The 17,272-nt window shown below is 39.1% G+C and overlaps 1 protein-coding gene across 4 annotated transcripts in view; it reads right to left on the reverse strand.

Annotated features, from left to right (window-relative positions):
- Positions 1-1,007: 1,007 nt before the first annotated feature.
- The window catches only part of Prp4k (Pre-mRNA processing factor 4 kinase), a 130,066-nt gene continuing 113,801 nt past the window's right edge, over positions 1,008-17,272 (reverse strand). Inside the window, exons 18-21 of one of the 4 annotated variants that reach the window (XR_012823331.1) lie at positions 9,025-9,089; positions 8,238-8,322; positions 3,817-3,866; positions 1,008-1,458 (exon numbers count right to left, since the gene is read on the reverse strand). The gene's annotated coding sequence lies outside the window, so the exon portion shown is untranslated. Of the gene's footprint in view, positions 7,723-8,237; positions 8,323-9,024; positions 9,090-17,272 lie in introns of all 4 variants that reach the window. The other 3 variants (XR_012823330.1, XR_012823332.1, XR_012823333.1) reach the window with 3 other exon arrangements.

A 17,272-nucleotide genomic window follows, 5' to 3' on the forward strand; every position in this document is an offset into this window, starting at 1 on the left:
TCTACCCTGTAATGGCAGTGCTTCCCCCAATGACAAGTGGCCGTGCTGTGCATCCACTAAAGGAAGTGTTCACACCACAGATGCAACATACACACAGAACTGTTATTACATCTCTCTCTGCTCTGAAATTAGGTAATATAAACTTCACAATATTCCGAACCACGGAAAAGACATGAGGTGCGCTGAAGAAATCTTTCGACACTCAACTATGCTGTGTTGCCCCTCAGATATTTTTGCAGCAACCAGCTTATGCTTACCAGCTTTCAGTAACCTGCTTAAGTGTTTACAAAGCTGCCATCGAATGTGAATGCTCGCATGCCTTCCACGTTCGAATGCCGGCACTGTTCGGAAATAGCTGTATGCCGAGTAGTTCTTATTTAGTATGGTTTTTGAATAGAGAAATTTGCTAATTAAATAGAATACAATTATTTGAGAAACATGACCTTCCGATATCGAATCAAATACTGAATATTTTATGACTACTAAACAAAGTGAAATATAAAGTTTGTGCAGTGTCTATTTGGAAAAAACAGACATTATTTGTTACGTACATGTTATGCCATTCATAACTGAACGCTCAGTCAACTTAAAATGAGAAACAACTGCTTTCAGCTATCGGGCGTACTATGATTGACAGTAATGAAACAAGCAAACAGCATGTCACCAGAAGCATGTACAGCTGTGTTTAAGGAGAGATGGGTAATCCTATAGCACCATACACTGCGTTAGAGGCATGCAAATATGACTACACTACTTAAATAATAAATTGCTTTACCTAGATTGAAACAACGTATTTGTATATAGGCTCCCTAAATGAGAAGCATTCTTATTCAATGACTTATTATCAAGCAAGTTATCTTCCCATGCATTAAATCAGGAACTGATGCCTCTGTGCAGCAAGTGCGGCTCTGCTGCAGCCTAGTTATTTGGAATAGTGTTCACTTGCATTAATATTTCTCCTTGAGACTTAACTGCTGTTGTCTGTTATATTTGAATAGAAACAAATATTCAACCATTTTTAATAGTGAATTCTCAAATCAAATAAAAATCAAGTAGCAAATACCATTCACGTCTATTATTTTCTTTCTCTGCCCCTATGTTTGTGATGCAACGTTCCTCCTGGTCGTTAGCCAGATTTGAGAGAATGTGTTATTTGTCTCATTGTACCATTGTTTTCATGAAAACCAGTAGCTGGCTGGGTGTTTTGACTATTACTTGGCGCTGCATTAAGAAAATATGAACCTGTCCTAGTACTCTGATATCAGGCTACTGGGACAATTGGATAATTATGGGGCACTTCAATATATTCAATATATCCACTAACGAAAATGAGTATGGTCACTGTAATATTTCCGCTGCAGGTCACAGCAATGAATGCAGAACATTTTTTTAACACAAAGCCGTGATTCTTTTTAATCTTCCATCTCCTCCAGTGGCATCCAGCAAGAAAAAAAAAAGCTGCAAATATAAAAATTTTATCAATAAGCATATGCTGGCCACTCTTCTGCCCTTCCCGACTCCCCCCTTTCTGAAGCACAATGCCACTTCTCAAACGCTTCTCAAACACTTCAAATGCCACTTCGCAAATGCAACGTAGCACAGGCTAAGCATGGTCATGACACCAGTGGTGACGTGCGATCACCTATGTGGAAGTAGCAAGGCTTGGAAGTGGGGTAGTTGGTAATCCATGACTAAAGTTGAAGCGCTAGATTGACATAAGGAACAGGGAACCAGACACAGACAAGTGCTTGTCTGTGTCTGGTTCTCTGTCTCCTACAAAAATTTCAACTCTACTACATATGGAGGTACTTACAGAAACAACAAACAAATGAGCGAAAAATAGGGGGAAAAATGGTGGTCTAGAACTGTCACAGAAACACCGACACCATAGCTCCACCTTTACATATTGCTTACGATTGTCTTGGATGCTTTACCAAACAATTTTTTGAAGAAATGCACAAATTATCCAGCAGTTAACATTTTTCAATAACTATCATTCTTGCAAGCTCTGATGTTTGGCAGGCACCCTGTTGATTCACCATAAAAAAGAAGAAATCTAAACAGCAGTGGCAGCTCCAATTAAATGCAGACTAAGCCACAGACACAGGAAGCAAGCTGCTCGCTGTCAGTGCCACACAGGCCTCAGTGTCGGCAAACAAATTTGCTGAAAAGGTGATATAAAAATCGGGCTAAGTAAAGCATGTGGGTGTTCGTAGACACATAAGCTTCAAAGAAAGTATGAAGCACATGAAACTTACACAGTAGCCTTTTAACATAGAACACTGTCACTACACACAATTTTTTCTTTAAAGGGAAGGAGAAGAAAGACCTCACTGCACACAGATACACATGAAAGTACTAAACACAAAGGAAGAGTTTCTTAATATTAAAATACAGTGATTACAATGTCACCCTTCAATATATGAGGTCTGTCCCAAAAATTTAGGCCATGAGCCAGTAAAAAGCAGGAGACGGCTTAGCGGCACTGCTCTCTCACTCTCTGCACTTGAAAGGCACCCGCTGGCCTCTAGTACAAACCGGAGTGGCAGAAGACAAGGCAAAGTTTTATGCTTGTATTTTCTGCGCAACCCATTTTTAGTCAGTTGAAATGGAGATTGATGGACAGAGGGAATGAAAGTTCAATACCAAATTTTTTGTGAAATTGGGGAAAATGGTGCAGAAATACACCAAATGTTGCAAGAGACTTATGGGAAAAGGTGCCCTAAAGGAAAGAACTGTGTTTAAGCGAGTCCAGTGTTTTCACTAAGGTTGTGAAGACCCCAAGGAGGATGCAATTCAGGATGCCCCTCCATCTTGTGCGAAGATGAAAACCTAAAGCGGGTGCATTATCTTGTTCTCAGTGACTGCTGAATGACTTAAAATGATATCAGAAGCACTTGCTTTGGGAAAGTTGTCCATTCACGGGATTTTCACTGGAAATTTGGAAATGAAAAAGGTTTGTGCCAAGATGGTTGCGCCATGAGCTAAGGCCATAAAAAAAGCCCGGAAGGACAAAGCAAAAATAAAAATTATGTTGATCATGCTTTGGCTACCATGAAGTTTTGCGCGACGAATTTCTGTCTGAAGGTCAAACTGTCAATGTAGTTTTTTATGTGGAGGTAATCAAGCGTCTGAAAGATCACGTGCGCTGCGTGCGACCAAATTCATCGAAAGAGGGGCGCTGGATTCTGCAGCACAATAATGTCCCTGTGTACTCTACATTGATACTGCAAGATTTACTGGCCCAGAATTTCTTTGCTGAAGCACCCTCCTTACTTGCCAGATTTAGCCCTATGAAGCTTTTTTTTTTTTTTTTCCCTTTCCAAATGCAAACTGGTCCTCTGACGGTGGCGTTTCAGGGATGTGACGACAATTGAAAACGAAATGACATCGATTGTGAAGCACTTAACAGAAGAGGTGCAACCAGTGTATTGTGTCTAATGAGGAGTATTTTGAAGGTGACCACATTGATTCAACTGAAAGTATGGGAATTTATTTTTTTTAAATGTAGCAAACCTTTGGGATAGACCTCGTAAATTACTTATAAACAAAATTACTTATAAACAGCAACTGCAAGACTACTATGCTTAGACAGGTCCTCATTATTACCCACCCCCCTTCTTTTTTTCTTGTGAACAAGGAATCATGCAGGCAAAGAATGGACTGCACGAATGCCAGTGTCTCCAGCTGAAATACTACTCGTCATCAAAGAATAAAAGACCTGTTGGCATCTATGAAAAAAAGACACACACATGTCAAGTAAAAAAATATGTTTAAGATATCTGGAAATTTGAGGATATATTTGATGCCACCAACCATTTCAAATGTTACCCTTTTGCTCGAGCCACTCAAGAAAGCCAGTTTGCCTAAAATGAAAAATAAAATAGAGTTATTGAATGTCACTCTCATAATCAGCTGAGAATACCACATATGGTGATCGCACAGTTCTTGGGTAAAAACTGGCAACAGAAACTAGAACTACGTTACATATAAGATAATGAATATGCCCTTGAGCATAAGTAAGTGACAATTAACCTTATATACTACTTACTGTCAACACCCCACAGACATCAGTGTCAGCAATATACTTTGCTCAAAAGATTACATAAAAATCAGGCTAAGTATGTGGGTGATTATAGATAACAACATAGAATGGCAGGTTTACATTTTTAATTTGCTTGATATTTATATTTCATTGGCTCAATCACTAATGCTAAAAAAATGACTATCTTTAATAGCTTGTAGACCATTAGAAGGCAGTGTTGCATTTACGCATACTGCTAGTTTTGTTGACATCACACGACTGAAAACAATTGTTCTGATGAGATGTTTGGAACTCATTAGAATAAGACTATATGCATTTATCCGAATTAGGAAAGTAATTCCTAAGGCTGTAGGGCGTCTACACTGAAAAAAGGTTATTTTCAGACATGACCTACAGAAGGCTTTTTTTCTAACTTTGCATGTTCGTTCCAACATCTGCAAACTAGAGTTTTTAAACTCTCATACCATGTTCCTCGCTTTCCATGTTCTACATGAAAATAAAAATTACCTAAACATTTCATATCTGCTACAAGCATATGACAATACGAATGTAAAGAAAGGTTGCTGCCATCTTCTGATGCCTATTAAGGGGGGACATGGGTCTTGGAAACAAAAACAAAAAGATCTACTTTTCATTTGTTATTTTTTCATCTACATATCGCAGCGCACCTGCTGGCAATTAACCAGCTTGAAATGACACGCCATTGAGGAAAAAACTTTATTTATACTTTGTATGGCCTTGAAAGCACCGAAAATGACCCCTTTTGCGCCATTTGCCGTTCTAAAACCACTTAGAGCCAGGCCACGTGGGTCCCATTTGAAAAAGCATCTTTCTGGCTAGCTTTCCCATCAAAAATGATCCTTCAATGCTGCTTCAGAAGAAAGCTACCTCGTTTTATAGCTTTAAATGTATATTTTATCACTCTTAAATTTTTGTGTTTTTCTCAAGAAATTATATTTGCAAGTCGCAAATAAAGCGCAGAGAGGAGCATCTTTTCTGTGCCTGTCAGAATGCTCTTTGCCTGTCAGGATGCTCTTTTGTCTGTTAGGACAAAAGACGCTCTTTTCTGTACCTGTAAATTTTTTCCCCTTTATAGTTCGCACCCTGAACTTCAAGAAAAAAATTCACTTGCAATCTGCAACTTTAGAATTTCATAACCTCGTATAAAATATAGATACAAACATTAACCCTGTAATGCCCAAACCCAGTCCCACATTGAAAAAAAATTGGAACTAATTGTGAACATTTACTTCTGGCCATGGAGAGTACATTTGTAGAAGAAAATCAAATAAATGTTTTTTCAGCTATGACCTAATTACTGTACTACATATTAATTTAGTAATTAGCTTGTTAAACTATTAAAAACTGAAACTTCACCTCCAGCATATTTATAATGCAACTATTAGCTTTGCTTTAAGTTTCCAGCACTTAAATTCCCATTTTGAGGCGTTAAACTCTGCGTAGCATATAAGATACTTTGGACATCCCTATAAGATAAGATATAAGATACTTTGGACCAGCTGCTCTTTTTAGACATTCAAGAACGTACCTGCTTAATTTTAACTCTCTTGCTGCAGCCCACTTTTTGCAACTCACTTCCCAAATTTATAACTCAAGATTTTGTTTACTTTTTATACGATTGACTTGGAAAAAAGCTAACTGCATATTTGCAATCTGTACAAAAAAATCGAATATTCTGCTGAAAATTTTAGGTGTCTAGAGTAAATAACATGTTTTTCCTGGAAGCCACGTCCTTCTTTGAAATTACATGCTTTTTTTTTTCCTGACAATGCAACTAGTCTGATCAAGCTGAAAATCTAAGAGCATAAAAAATGTGTTTCATAATGGTGGTGCAGCAGATACACAGACACCTAAAAAAATCTTGTCAAGAGCCTTAGAATGCAACACAATTCAGCAGATGCAGTGCCTGATATGCACATTCAAAAGGCTACACACTAAAGGGGCACTGAAACACATGCTGGATAAAGTAGGAAAATGCCCCTGATCTGAACAGGCAAGCCAAATATGCTGTTGTGAACATGCAAGCCCAATATTATTTCTCTGCATGAAGCAAGGAACGGACAAACTGCCCTCCCCTGCAGCTTTCAAGGCCTTCCATCTGGTGCAGTATCGGCAACGACCAGCGGCCAGAAAGGGGCCATAACAGGCACGTGCTACCCCTGAAACTTCTGCGTACTACCAGAGATACCTGGCATAAAATGATGTGTGTCAACACCTGCCTTTAATGATACTTTGAACTGGAATGCATGCAGAGACAATAAAAGTTCAAACATCTTGCCATAATAAATTGTCAAACAACAAAATTAGCAGAATCCACGGATGAGATTCTTCACCTTCTTGTGGTCTAATGTTCATTTAAAAGCTGCATATTTTTCCCAAGCAAAACTAAACTTGAATCCATGTACTCTATACATCAGGCAATGACAAAACAATACCAAGGAACTTAATAATATTCACCAGCCACCCTTGTGTATGGTCTTATCTGAAAATCATTCATATTTGATTGCAAATAATTCCGCTTCTGCTGAATGCATTGAAGTACTTATTGCGGCAAAGTATTTTTGAAATAAGCCTATTTTAACTCCAAATACATTTCCCGACTTCAATAAAAAGTGGTTCAAGGCCCCTTTAAATATTCCAAGTGTGGAAAAACAAGATTGGGGGAACATTCTTAGCAATACATTGCCTAGTGAACATGTGCTGTAAGGTGGTGAGGCTATGCAAGATTTCTATACAGTACTAATTAAAAGCAACCTTACAAGTCTTCCCCTCCAAAACAACTATGTTGAAGCTTATTCAGTACTCTAGAATTCACTTGCTCCATATATAAAAATCACAGGAAGAGGTTCAATCTGTTTTTCTGTCTCATGACAGGCTTGTCAGAAATAAATGTCGCCTTTATAAGTAAAAATGATAAATCAAGAAAAGAGAGAACTGTCACATCCGAGAGTTGCAGTACCTAACAACGTGGCACAGCAGAGACCTGTAAAGACTGCTGCACCACTCTACACAAAAGGCACAAGTTCAATGAGCTAGTTGTTACTTGGAAAAGGATGATGGCAAAACTAAATACAGTTGAACCATGAAGCGTAGAAGTTATTTTACCAACAATCTCAAGAATAACACAGTCGTCATCTGAGCAGGTTAAAGGGGCCCTGAAACACTTTTTGAAACTAGTAAAAGAAGGTTGCCAATCTGTTAACAAGGCTCCTGTGAAAATGTGAGCCAAATATTATTGCACTGCATACAGCAGGGAATTTACAAACATGTCAAAAACAGTGAACAGATGCTTGCTCTCATATACGCAATGTCATCATCGAAAGCTGATTGAAAGCTGCTGGCCAACCAATGCTATTTGGCTGATTTCGTGATCACAAGAACATTCTCACTAATACATAATTGATAATTTTGAGTTAAATAAATGAAAAAAATATATATGCATGCGACCTCAAAGAGATAAAAGAATCATTTCATCTTTGCACTCCGCGTAGCTGTGCCTGCTCCAGGAGGCCTTCGAGATGGCAGCGGCATGCCGCGTAGCGTACTCTACCGCGGCTGCCACGGGGTGCCGCAACGGGCCTTTTAACCACCATGAGACTGAACTTTTGGCTGGGGCTTTGCCCTCTTGGCTTCTCTGCTGTGTAGTTTCCAGCGCGCTAGCAGAGGCGAAAAGAGAGAGAAAGCCAGGTATCGGTGGAATAACTCCACTTATAGTTCAAGGATTAGACAAATTTCTGCGGCACGAGATTTGCGGGATGACCTACTTTAACAATGAAGCCATTCTATGATTAGTCAGAAAAGTGTTTAGGGGCCTCTTTAACATGTAGTAGCTATACCCTAAAAACTGTTCACAAAATACATTTTAGTTTCATAATTTAACAATGCTTAATTGTACCACTGTTGTATGAGTGCACGTGTGTGTGTGTTGCAGCATGGAAAGGCCAGTGGCTTCATGTGTGCATGGGTTGGCTGCACTTAGACTTTGCTTTGTATTGCCATAGATAATACCAAGCTTGATTTTCGTTACAGTCACAACTTGGCAAGGGTAGAATCAAAGCTCCAAATGATGAAAATGCATGATGTAATGTTTCCTTCATTTTTCCCCTCAACATCTGGCAAATATGAACATGAGAAGTTGTCATGCATACCAGAGGTACATGACATAATCTACCTGAAACGCTGAGAGGCCTTCGGAAATTCCTTCGCCAATGCCCCAGACTCAACCTGGCCTTTGGACTCATGGTAGTTAGAGTCAACTGAACAAAAAAAGAATATAAAAAAAATTTATGCATCCTGCTACTTCACTATTATAAGTCAATGCTAGTCTCTGGCACCCAAACCAATTTTCAGCACCTACTTGGCAGTGTTTGGTAGCCATTCAGTTGAAAATCATGCTAAAACTGTGCCCAAGAGGCTATTTCATTAAAATAACCAAATAATATTTCCCAACTCTGAAAAACCACTTTTCCACAAAGATAACTGTGCCAAAGACTAGCAGTGACAAAATATCCAAAAACTAAGCAAACCAGAAACCACACAAAGCAAAATTATGAGTCATGCTCCATGTACCCTGCTACACCTATGCAAAAAGAATAACCAGGTTGTATATTAAAAAAAAAGCTACAAAATCTGTCTCTTTAATTTTGTGGGAACATGTAGCAAGAGCATACCTGACAAAAATGAATGTACTATACAGGAGTAGTTACATTACAATAGGTCAAGCAGCCAAAACACATACAACTGACTCAGAATTTATCTAAAAATTAATTATAAAAGTTGAAGGAACACTTTGTAACGTTTGTTCATAAAATCAAGACAAACACAGGAAGTGTTAACTTCAAGTTTAACGAGGCTTACTTTAAAAAATATAAGTGTTGACAAAAGTCTTGTCATGCACAAAAAGCACTACAGATACAATAAGCACAGGCTAAGTACAACAGAATCAAGAAAAGAATTACCACAGTTAGTACAATGGGTAACCAATCATGCCAGGAGAATCCTGTCCTTGCACCTTGGGCTTCACCTATATACAAACAGCAGAAACAGATCAATGCCAGCAACGACAATGTTGTGCAATTTGGACAAGGCGGTGCCACAAAACTGAATTCACCATGAACTTCTGCAGTAACGTGCTGGTTCTCAGCTAGAGAAGCTACTAGCCACTTAAAACTGTATCACATATTTAACAAGCTCCTAATGGCTAACATCCAACACAGCCATTAAGCTATTACTACAGAAAGTTTCCTTATACAACTTTTTGCCAAAGAAGGAAACATTTAAACCAGCTGCACCTTATCTAATAAAAAAAGTAGGTTTCAGGCACTCTGCTCATTTTAACTTAGCAGATGTTACATTACATTAGCAGAACACTGTGCACAGGCTTTCACAGCTGTTGCAGATGCCCATATGTAATGCACAATTAAGTAATGAAAAAGTATGATGAAAACTTTGTGTGTGCATGCACATACACACATACAGACACTCAAACAAACAGCCATGCACTGCTGAAGCAATGTAAGGAAAAAACAGAAGAGGAGCAGCAACACAATAAAACTGACTTATAGGGTCAGGTCTGCTTGAAACACTTATACATACCATGTGTCCCACATAACTTGTGCCAAAATTTAAACATTTGCAAGTGCCACATAGCTGGACCGAATTAGGTGAACTACAAAAAATAGTCAAACTTTCTCTAAGCAACAGCAAACATCACCACCTTGGTTTGGTTCTGGTTCAGCTATGTGTCATTTTCTATTTATTTAATTTTCGTACAAGTGATGTGGGACACATGGTATGTACCACTCACTTCCTAAGAGCAATATCATGACAAAAGAATCAACCCATATCGCAGTCACCAGAAGCAGGGATGGTAAGATGGAAAGCTGGGTGCTGTTCATTATGGTTACAAAGCACATTAAATGATGGGAAGAGAACAGAGCTTGTCTTGTCTCAGCCTTTCCATGTCCCTTAATTTCTTGTGCTCTGAAGCCACTGTGATGCCATTAGTAGAATTTGCTAGTCGAACCTGGTAACTAGTACAATGATGCGCCATGATGTCATTAAAACGCTGAGCAAACTGAGCAACTCCTTTAAATATGCACTGCAGTACAGCAAGTTGATCAAATGTGCAGCCCAGCTGGATGCTCAAGTCTTTCACTTCCCCAAAGATACAGTACAAGGTCACCATATTATATCTAGATCATAATGGATCATTTGCTTGAATCTTCATGAGCTTCAATTTTGTTTCATGGACTCCAAGCATTTAGTGTCGCCAGCAATTTTGCAGCATCAGTGAAAAAACCTGCAACTAGTTATAGCTGTACACATACTACAAGCAACATCACTGAAAACCATTGCAAACTTACAGTGGTGTCTATAAAATGGAGGCGCTTTATTTTTTGACAGGTGGCAACAACTGGAATGCATTGGCTGTGATGTGTATGATGTACCCATTGTCCGATAAATAAAAGTACCAGGTATACATGGCTTTTTTAGCTACACCATTGGCTCATTTGCATTGAAATTTAGCACGGAGGTAGCATATTGTGGTTGGCTCAGTTTAATACCACATTTGCATACATACTTGCCTCTTTCATCCACAATATAAATTGAAAGTGTGCATTACGTCCATCAACAAAACTAATGCCGATTAATTTCGTTGCAATGGAAGAGGGCTGCTGTATGTCATTTGCTACACTGAAAGGTGCCTTTCGCAGTAGTGATGACAGGTGGGACAACTGTTCCACCGGGGCAAAATAAAAATTTTTGTACTGGCGTCATCACAGATGATGTGCACGTCGAATTTATCGTGGATGGAATAGGCAAGTAATGCATGTAAACGTGGCATTAAACTGAGCCCACTGCAAAATGCTACCTCTGTGCAAAATGAGCTTGCAATTCAGCTTGAAGAAACACGTATACTTGGCACTCCTATTTAGACAGCACTCATTACACCCATGACAAACACGAAAGGGAACACCAAAACTATCATTCTAACATTCGGACCAAAAATAAAAGTGCTCCAAGAGACTGCACATTCAATGGAAAAGCTACTTGGAGCATGCTTACACCTCCAGTGTATGGTCTACAGTGGCTTCTGGTCAAATGCACTGTGGCCTGAGAACTATCAACAAGAACAGTGCATCAACAAATTGCAAATGTTTAGAATGTCTGGTCAAATGCACTCTTGACTGAGAACTAAATCAACAAAAACAGTGCATCAACAAATTGCAAATGTTCAGAATGTTTAGCCAATGACAGGTTTGTCTTAACACAGGTACCAAAGAAGACCCTCAATTTCCTTATTGCCTTTGTGCACAGGCCAGGAACGAATAAGCCTAATGCCTACATCACAGAGGCAAGTCAAAACTGTACTCCTTGTTTCCTAGCTGTAACAGTTACAGTCAATAAATTCAGTCTTTTTGCCCCAGTTTTTGTGTTTTGAAAACTTTAAGCTGCTGAACTATCACGGACAAATATGCAAACTAAAAAGTGTGAAGTAGAACACCTCTCACAAGTAAAAACACAATAATGTGATTTCGCACTACCCTTTAACCAGTCATCAAAGAGGACACAGACTAAATCAGCATACAAGTCAAAGTCATGCGAACATCACAGTAAGTGGCAAAAGAGGAAGCAAAAAAACACAATCTGGTCAGCCCTAACTTGTTTGCACTTCATATGTCAATATACCATATACACATTAAAATCATTGTATTAAATAGAAGTAATCACAAATTATTGAAGCAGAAACAACCAGCACCTACATTAACAGGATAGAAAGTATAAACAGGAATATACACGAGAGCAGGTGAAACCTACGACCCGAAGCCTACATATTCCAAGTGTACTGTTCGTTGCAAGAAAAACTGAACTGTGCAAAAAGAAAAAAAAAAGGGGGGCAGGTGCTTCAATTCAAACAAACTGCAGTTTCTGTATTCCCTTGTACAGAGTTTTGCCTCCTTTCCTAAAATATGGATGACACCTGAGACAGTTGCACCATAAACTGCAACTACTCAGTTGCCTATGTGTGTATAAAAAACAGCCAAAGCTCTGTGACGCTTCTCCAAGAACCACTCGATTTCACACTTTTGACTGAATATTTATCACAACACATTGAAGAAGCATTAAAAGGCAGGAGCATTGCTGCGAATTCATAACTCAATAAAGGTGGACACTAGGGAATAACGGAAAACGCCAAGGACGCGCACTTACTCTCAACAGCACTAATCCTGCCTTTTTTTTTTTTCAGTTAAGAGTATAGGACACCCTGTCCGCTTTCCAATGTTAATTGTGTTCTGGTTGCATCACACTGCCTATTTGTACCGCGAATAGAACACCAGCAACGCAGAGCTCTATTTGTCACAAGAAATAATAACTTAGAAAAAGAAAAATTTCAAAGAAAACTAGCACAAGAACTTTCATATTATGGCACACAACTTTAAATAATACATTCCCTCAACTACAACCATGACTATTTTCTGCCTGAACCTCACATAGCCATTTGGCTTTCACAGTCAATTTTATTTAATAACGCACTTCACATCAGTACTTGTTTATGTCATTGGAAAATAAAAATTAATATTGTGTATGAATCCAGCCTAAAGCAACTAGTCTGCCATTTAGACTTACCAGAAAAAGGTCAACGAAGAAGCAAGGTGACCAATATAGAGATTGCTCTTTCAGTTCTTATTTTCAATGAGCTCAACAGCCATCCAGTCAGTTTTTACCTGACTTAATGCTTATGCAGCCAAGTTTGTACACAACACTGACACTAAAAAAATTTTACATAGAAAAGTACCAATCTCGAAAGAAATATAAGCAGAGTGTCTGGGGGAATTAAGCTGCTGCAAGATGTTTGGTCAAATGCAAGCCTGCAGCATGGAAGAACAAAGACTTTCTCCAAAATTTGTACTGAAGTAGCTTTTCACATCAAACAGCTCATCACAACAGCACTTCAAACAACTTCAAGGCAAGGTAAGAGCTTAGAGGTGAGTGAGCTGTCAGAACTCACTCATAATGGCAAGAACATTACATGCATCTAATGTCCCATGAGGCCAACAAATACTGCAAATAACAATAAATAGAATTAATGCAAACATCTTCAGGGTGTTCCATGAAAGCAGAGCAAAACATTTAACAAAAAAGATGGTACCATATATATACCATCAATGGTGTCTGGCATGTCATCACTATCTTGCTTGGTTTTCTTGTGGTTCATAAAAATTCAAATAACAAAACTTCAGGTACTTTGACGATCTTTTGATGCTTGTATGTCTAGACTTCTTTTGAAAACCTTTGCTATATTAAATAATTAATATGCTTATTACTTTACCACTTCCAGAGATCATATACCAAATAGAGAATGCTCATAATGCTCATACTTAAGCAGAGAGACAGCAACATTTCTTTAAAGTGGGGTGGGTTCCAGCTACAGAAGACAATCTAGTTATGTGTGCCACGGAATTTGGGTTAAGTAGTGAAGAAAAGCACAAGACATGAGAAAAATAGACAGTGGGAGCTTTTTTTTATAATTTAGCTGTCTTATTATGTAACATAGAAACAACTTACACAATAAAAACAAATGTGAAGCTAATAAATACTGCAGCCCTGCACCTACAACTATGAGGAACACTGGAGGAGAGCTTTGGATCCATTTTCATCACCTGATGCTTTTTATGAAATGAACTAAAATGCCAGTACATGGGTATCTTCGCATTTTACCTCCAGCAAAATCTGACTGCCGTAGCTAGCAAGTGAGGCATCAAAATTATAAACAGCAATACATTTTCCCAGATGCCAAGCCAAATTGCGATTTGACAAACATAGACATGCCATTCATATTGTCCTAATGCCACACAGCCGCTAGCTATATTAATGATTACACACACCAATTCCACAGAAACTTTTCTAATTGAGCCACATCACATTACTGACGCTGCAGTCTTATTTAGATAGCTTAATTAATAACATGGTAAAATTCTTTCCCCACTCTTGCAAACCCTCTATAAGCTGCTGCCCACAATACACTTATTTCTCCCCACCTAATGACATCACAGTCTACTACAGAGCATAACATTCTTAAAATTGTATGGTTGTAATTTAATTTAAAGATCATCAACTAGGGTAGGAAAAGTTTCCCTAACGTATAGCCCTGTGATTTTATGTTACTAAAGAATGTGGAGACTGCACAGAGAAGAGACAACAAAAGGCGAGTCTCACACATATAACCTTTGTAGTTAGACATATGTACTGCTCGTATCAGCCGAAGTTTTACGTCAGACCCAGCAGGCTAACCTTTAATAGATGTCCATGTAGGCACCATACGGCCCCCTTTTTTTTCCACATAAAGGAAATGTTGAAGTTGTATGGGGCTGATGTGTCTTCCCTAAAGGAGACCAACCATGTACACTCCTGTACAACCATGAACAAGTTGGCAGAGATTCTAGCACATGCTTATAAGGGCCACAGTTATCAGGCATGACACTTTTACAATGAAGAAACAAAATTACAGGCCAAATAGGTGAACTATACATATCGGCTCATTTTCCACTACTCACTGAAGCACTCTTCCAGCAGATTTGGTCAATGCTATGCACGGCACACAGCACCAGCAATAATTAGCCTAGACAGAATCAACCACATTCTCTACACAGTTCTGACAGGAAACATTTGTTAGAATCTGTAATTGACAAACAACTGCACACTGAAGAAAAGTATTACGTTGCACACTGGTAGAAAAGACTATTTTATAAAACATGCCAGCATTTTACTTGGGCAGCATGTTTTGTTACTCACTGAGACTTGCTTCACCCTATTTTATTTTGTTCAAGACAAACTAAGAAAAGCATGGGACAAATTTTAGCTGCTACAACGTCAAACGAAATAAGGCTTCAACTTCTCTTGTTGCTGAACCTCAAGCAATTACTACCAAAGTTCTTAGTACCAAAAGTAAAATTCCTTAACCACGTTATTGTGCGGAGTTTGCAATTCAGCATGCTGAATGAAGAATTTGACCCAATGAAGTGCGTACATTTGCACTAATCAGAGAAACATCATCATAAGAAAAACTGAATTGGTACTCTTCGTCTAAGCAGTATTACATAAAAGCACACAGATAATACTAACAATTTGCTTGCTTTGTAGAATGGTTAAAAAAAGTACGAAAAAACGAAAGAATGAAAAAACGAAAAAAAGAACAAAAAAGAAAAATCATAGCATGTATACATTTCTCAAGAATAAAAATGATGAAACCAAATTGCGATGTGCAATTACTGAGCAGTGAGTTTGTAGACATACTGTAGTGCAAAGCCTACAGGGCGAGTCAGCAGTAAGGCCACAAGTTTCAGTGCACGCTTTCATCGCATGACAGCATGGATTCAGACACTGTAACCTTAAAAAGACTGTCTTCAGCTAATGATAAACAAAAATACAACAACACTGAGTCGCTGAATTCCCTCAAAGTCTAACATTGCTTTCAAATACATGGACACTTCACTTATCATGCATTCCTTTATCAACTGTTGTTTTCAGCATGTCAATATCGCAGTTTCAGAGGGTAAACCTTTTCAGCAGGCTGGCCATTTTCTCTGCCCTCTCCTTCGCACCACTCTGTTTGGCAATTCAAAATTCAAAATTTCCTTACCACAGCAGCACAAGGGTGCGCACAACTATACTGAAATAAGCAATATTTGTTTTCATCTTAAAACTTATTGTGTGAAAGCAAACAAACAGGGACGAAGAATAGAAGAAACACAAGGACGAGCGCTTTCTAACTGGTTTTATTTTTGAGAACCACCTGCTTAAATACCCACAGATCTGCGTGATCTAGTCAACAGAGCACGCCTATAGCACATATTATATTATATGCGCTATATTATATATATTACTATATTATAGTAATATATATATTATATATATTATATATATGTGCTTATTATATGCGCTATAGGCGTGCTCTGTTGACTAGATTGCGCAGATCTGTGGGTATTTAAGCAGGTGGTTCTTCAAAAATAAAACCAGTTGTTAGAAAGCGCTCGTCCTTGTGTTTCTTCCATTCTTCGTTCCTGTTTGTTTGCGCACAATAAGTTTTAAGATGAATCTGTTCCAACTAGGCCGACTCGCAGTCTTGATTTGTTTTTAGCAGTTAGTATCACTGGCACCACAAGTTCATCAAGGATTTCACAGTATACTGAATATACACTTGAACCTCGTTATAACGAAACAATGGACTTAACGAAGTAAATGAAATTCCCCTTGAAATCACCATAGAAATTCATGTATTTAAAACCTCATTTCAGCGAAGTGAAATTGTCCTGTCAATGGATATAACGAACTAGATTCGGCTTTGAAACCAAAAATACCCGACCGTTGCATGCCAAGTACATCACTTTCCACGGGGTTTGGCACTTGTTTTCCGTGGCAGTTCAAAACTTCCGCATTCCCTTGTCGACTATGTCGTCGAGCAACACTGATCTTTCTCACTGCCAAGCATAGCTGTGCAGCTGCGCACAAGCAGCAGGTTACTACCGCGGTTCAATATTGACCTCTCTATTGCGCTTGCCTGGTTGTGTGATCCACGCCTCGCTGCGTGGCTATGTGCTACGTGGCTACATGCAGCGGTGCGATAGGTTACTGCATTCACTCCTGCTTGCCACGCAGACAGGCGCAGCTGAGCGTGGCCTCCAAAATCTCCCTGGCACAATCTCCAGGGGTCACATGCATGCAAGCCTGCGCGAGTCACGCTGTGCTGTGAGGCTACACGCAATGGTGAGAAAGATAAGTGCATTCACTTCTCTTTCTCAACGGTGTGCCGCACAGGCATCCTGCTGGGCCTGGCCTCGGAGACCTCCCCAGCACCAACCTCGCCATGCATTCACTTCTCCCTCTCCCTGCCAGTGAAATCTCTCCCGAGATTTCACTGGCATCAGGTGCATTCTCGGAGGCTACGGGCCGGTCGAGCCAAGCAAGTGCAGCAGAGTTTGCTTGCCTCCTCGATCACACAGTAGAGCGTTGTCTTGTTTGCCACGTGCTACTCGAGTGCGATGAGCCAAGTGAAAAGCGGACGCAAAAGATTATCAAAATGGAACTGAAGGCAGCTATCTAAAGGCTGTTACACAAGGTGCTAAGTAATGTGTTGCATATGCCGAAGATTCTAGTGTTATTTTATTCGAATTCGTCACATGCATGGCTGTGTAGCGGTACCAT

This window comes from Dermacentor variabilis, chromosome 1, assembly GCF_050947875.1.
Source record: "Dermacentor variabilis isolate Ectoservices chromosome 1, ASM5094787v1, whole genome shotgun sequence".
In the NCBI taxonomy this organism is placed as follows: Eukaryota; Metazoa; Arthropoda; class Arachnida; order Ixodida; family Ixodidae; genus Dermacentor; species Dermacentor variabilis.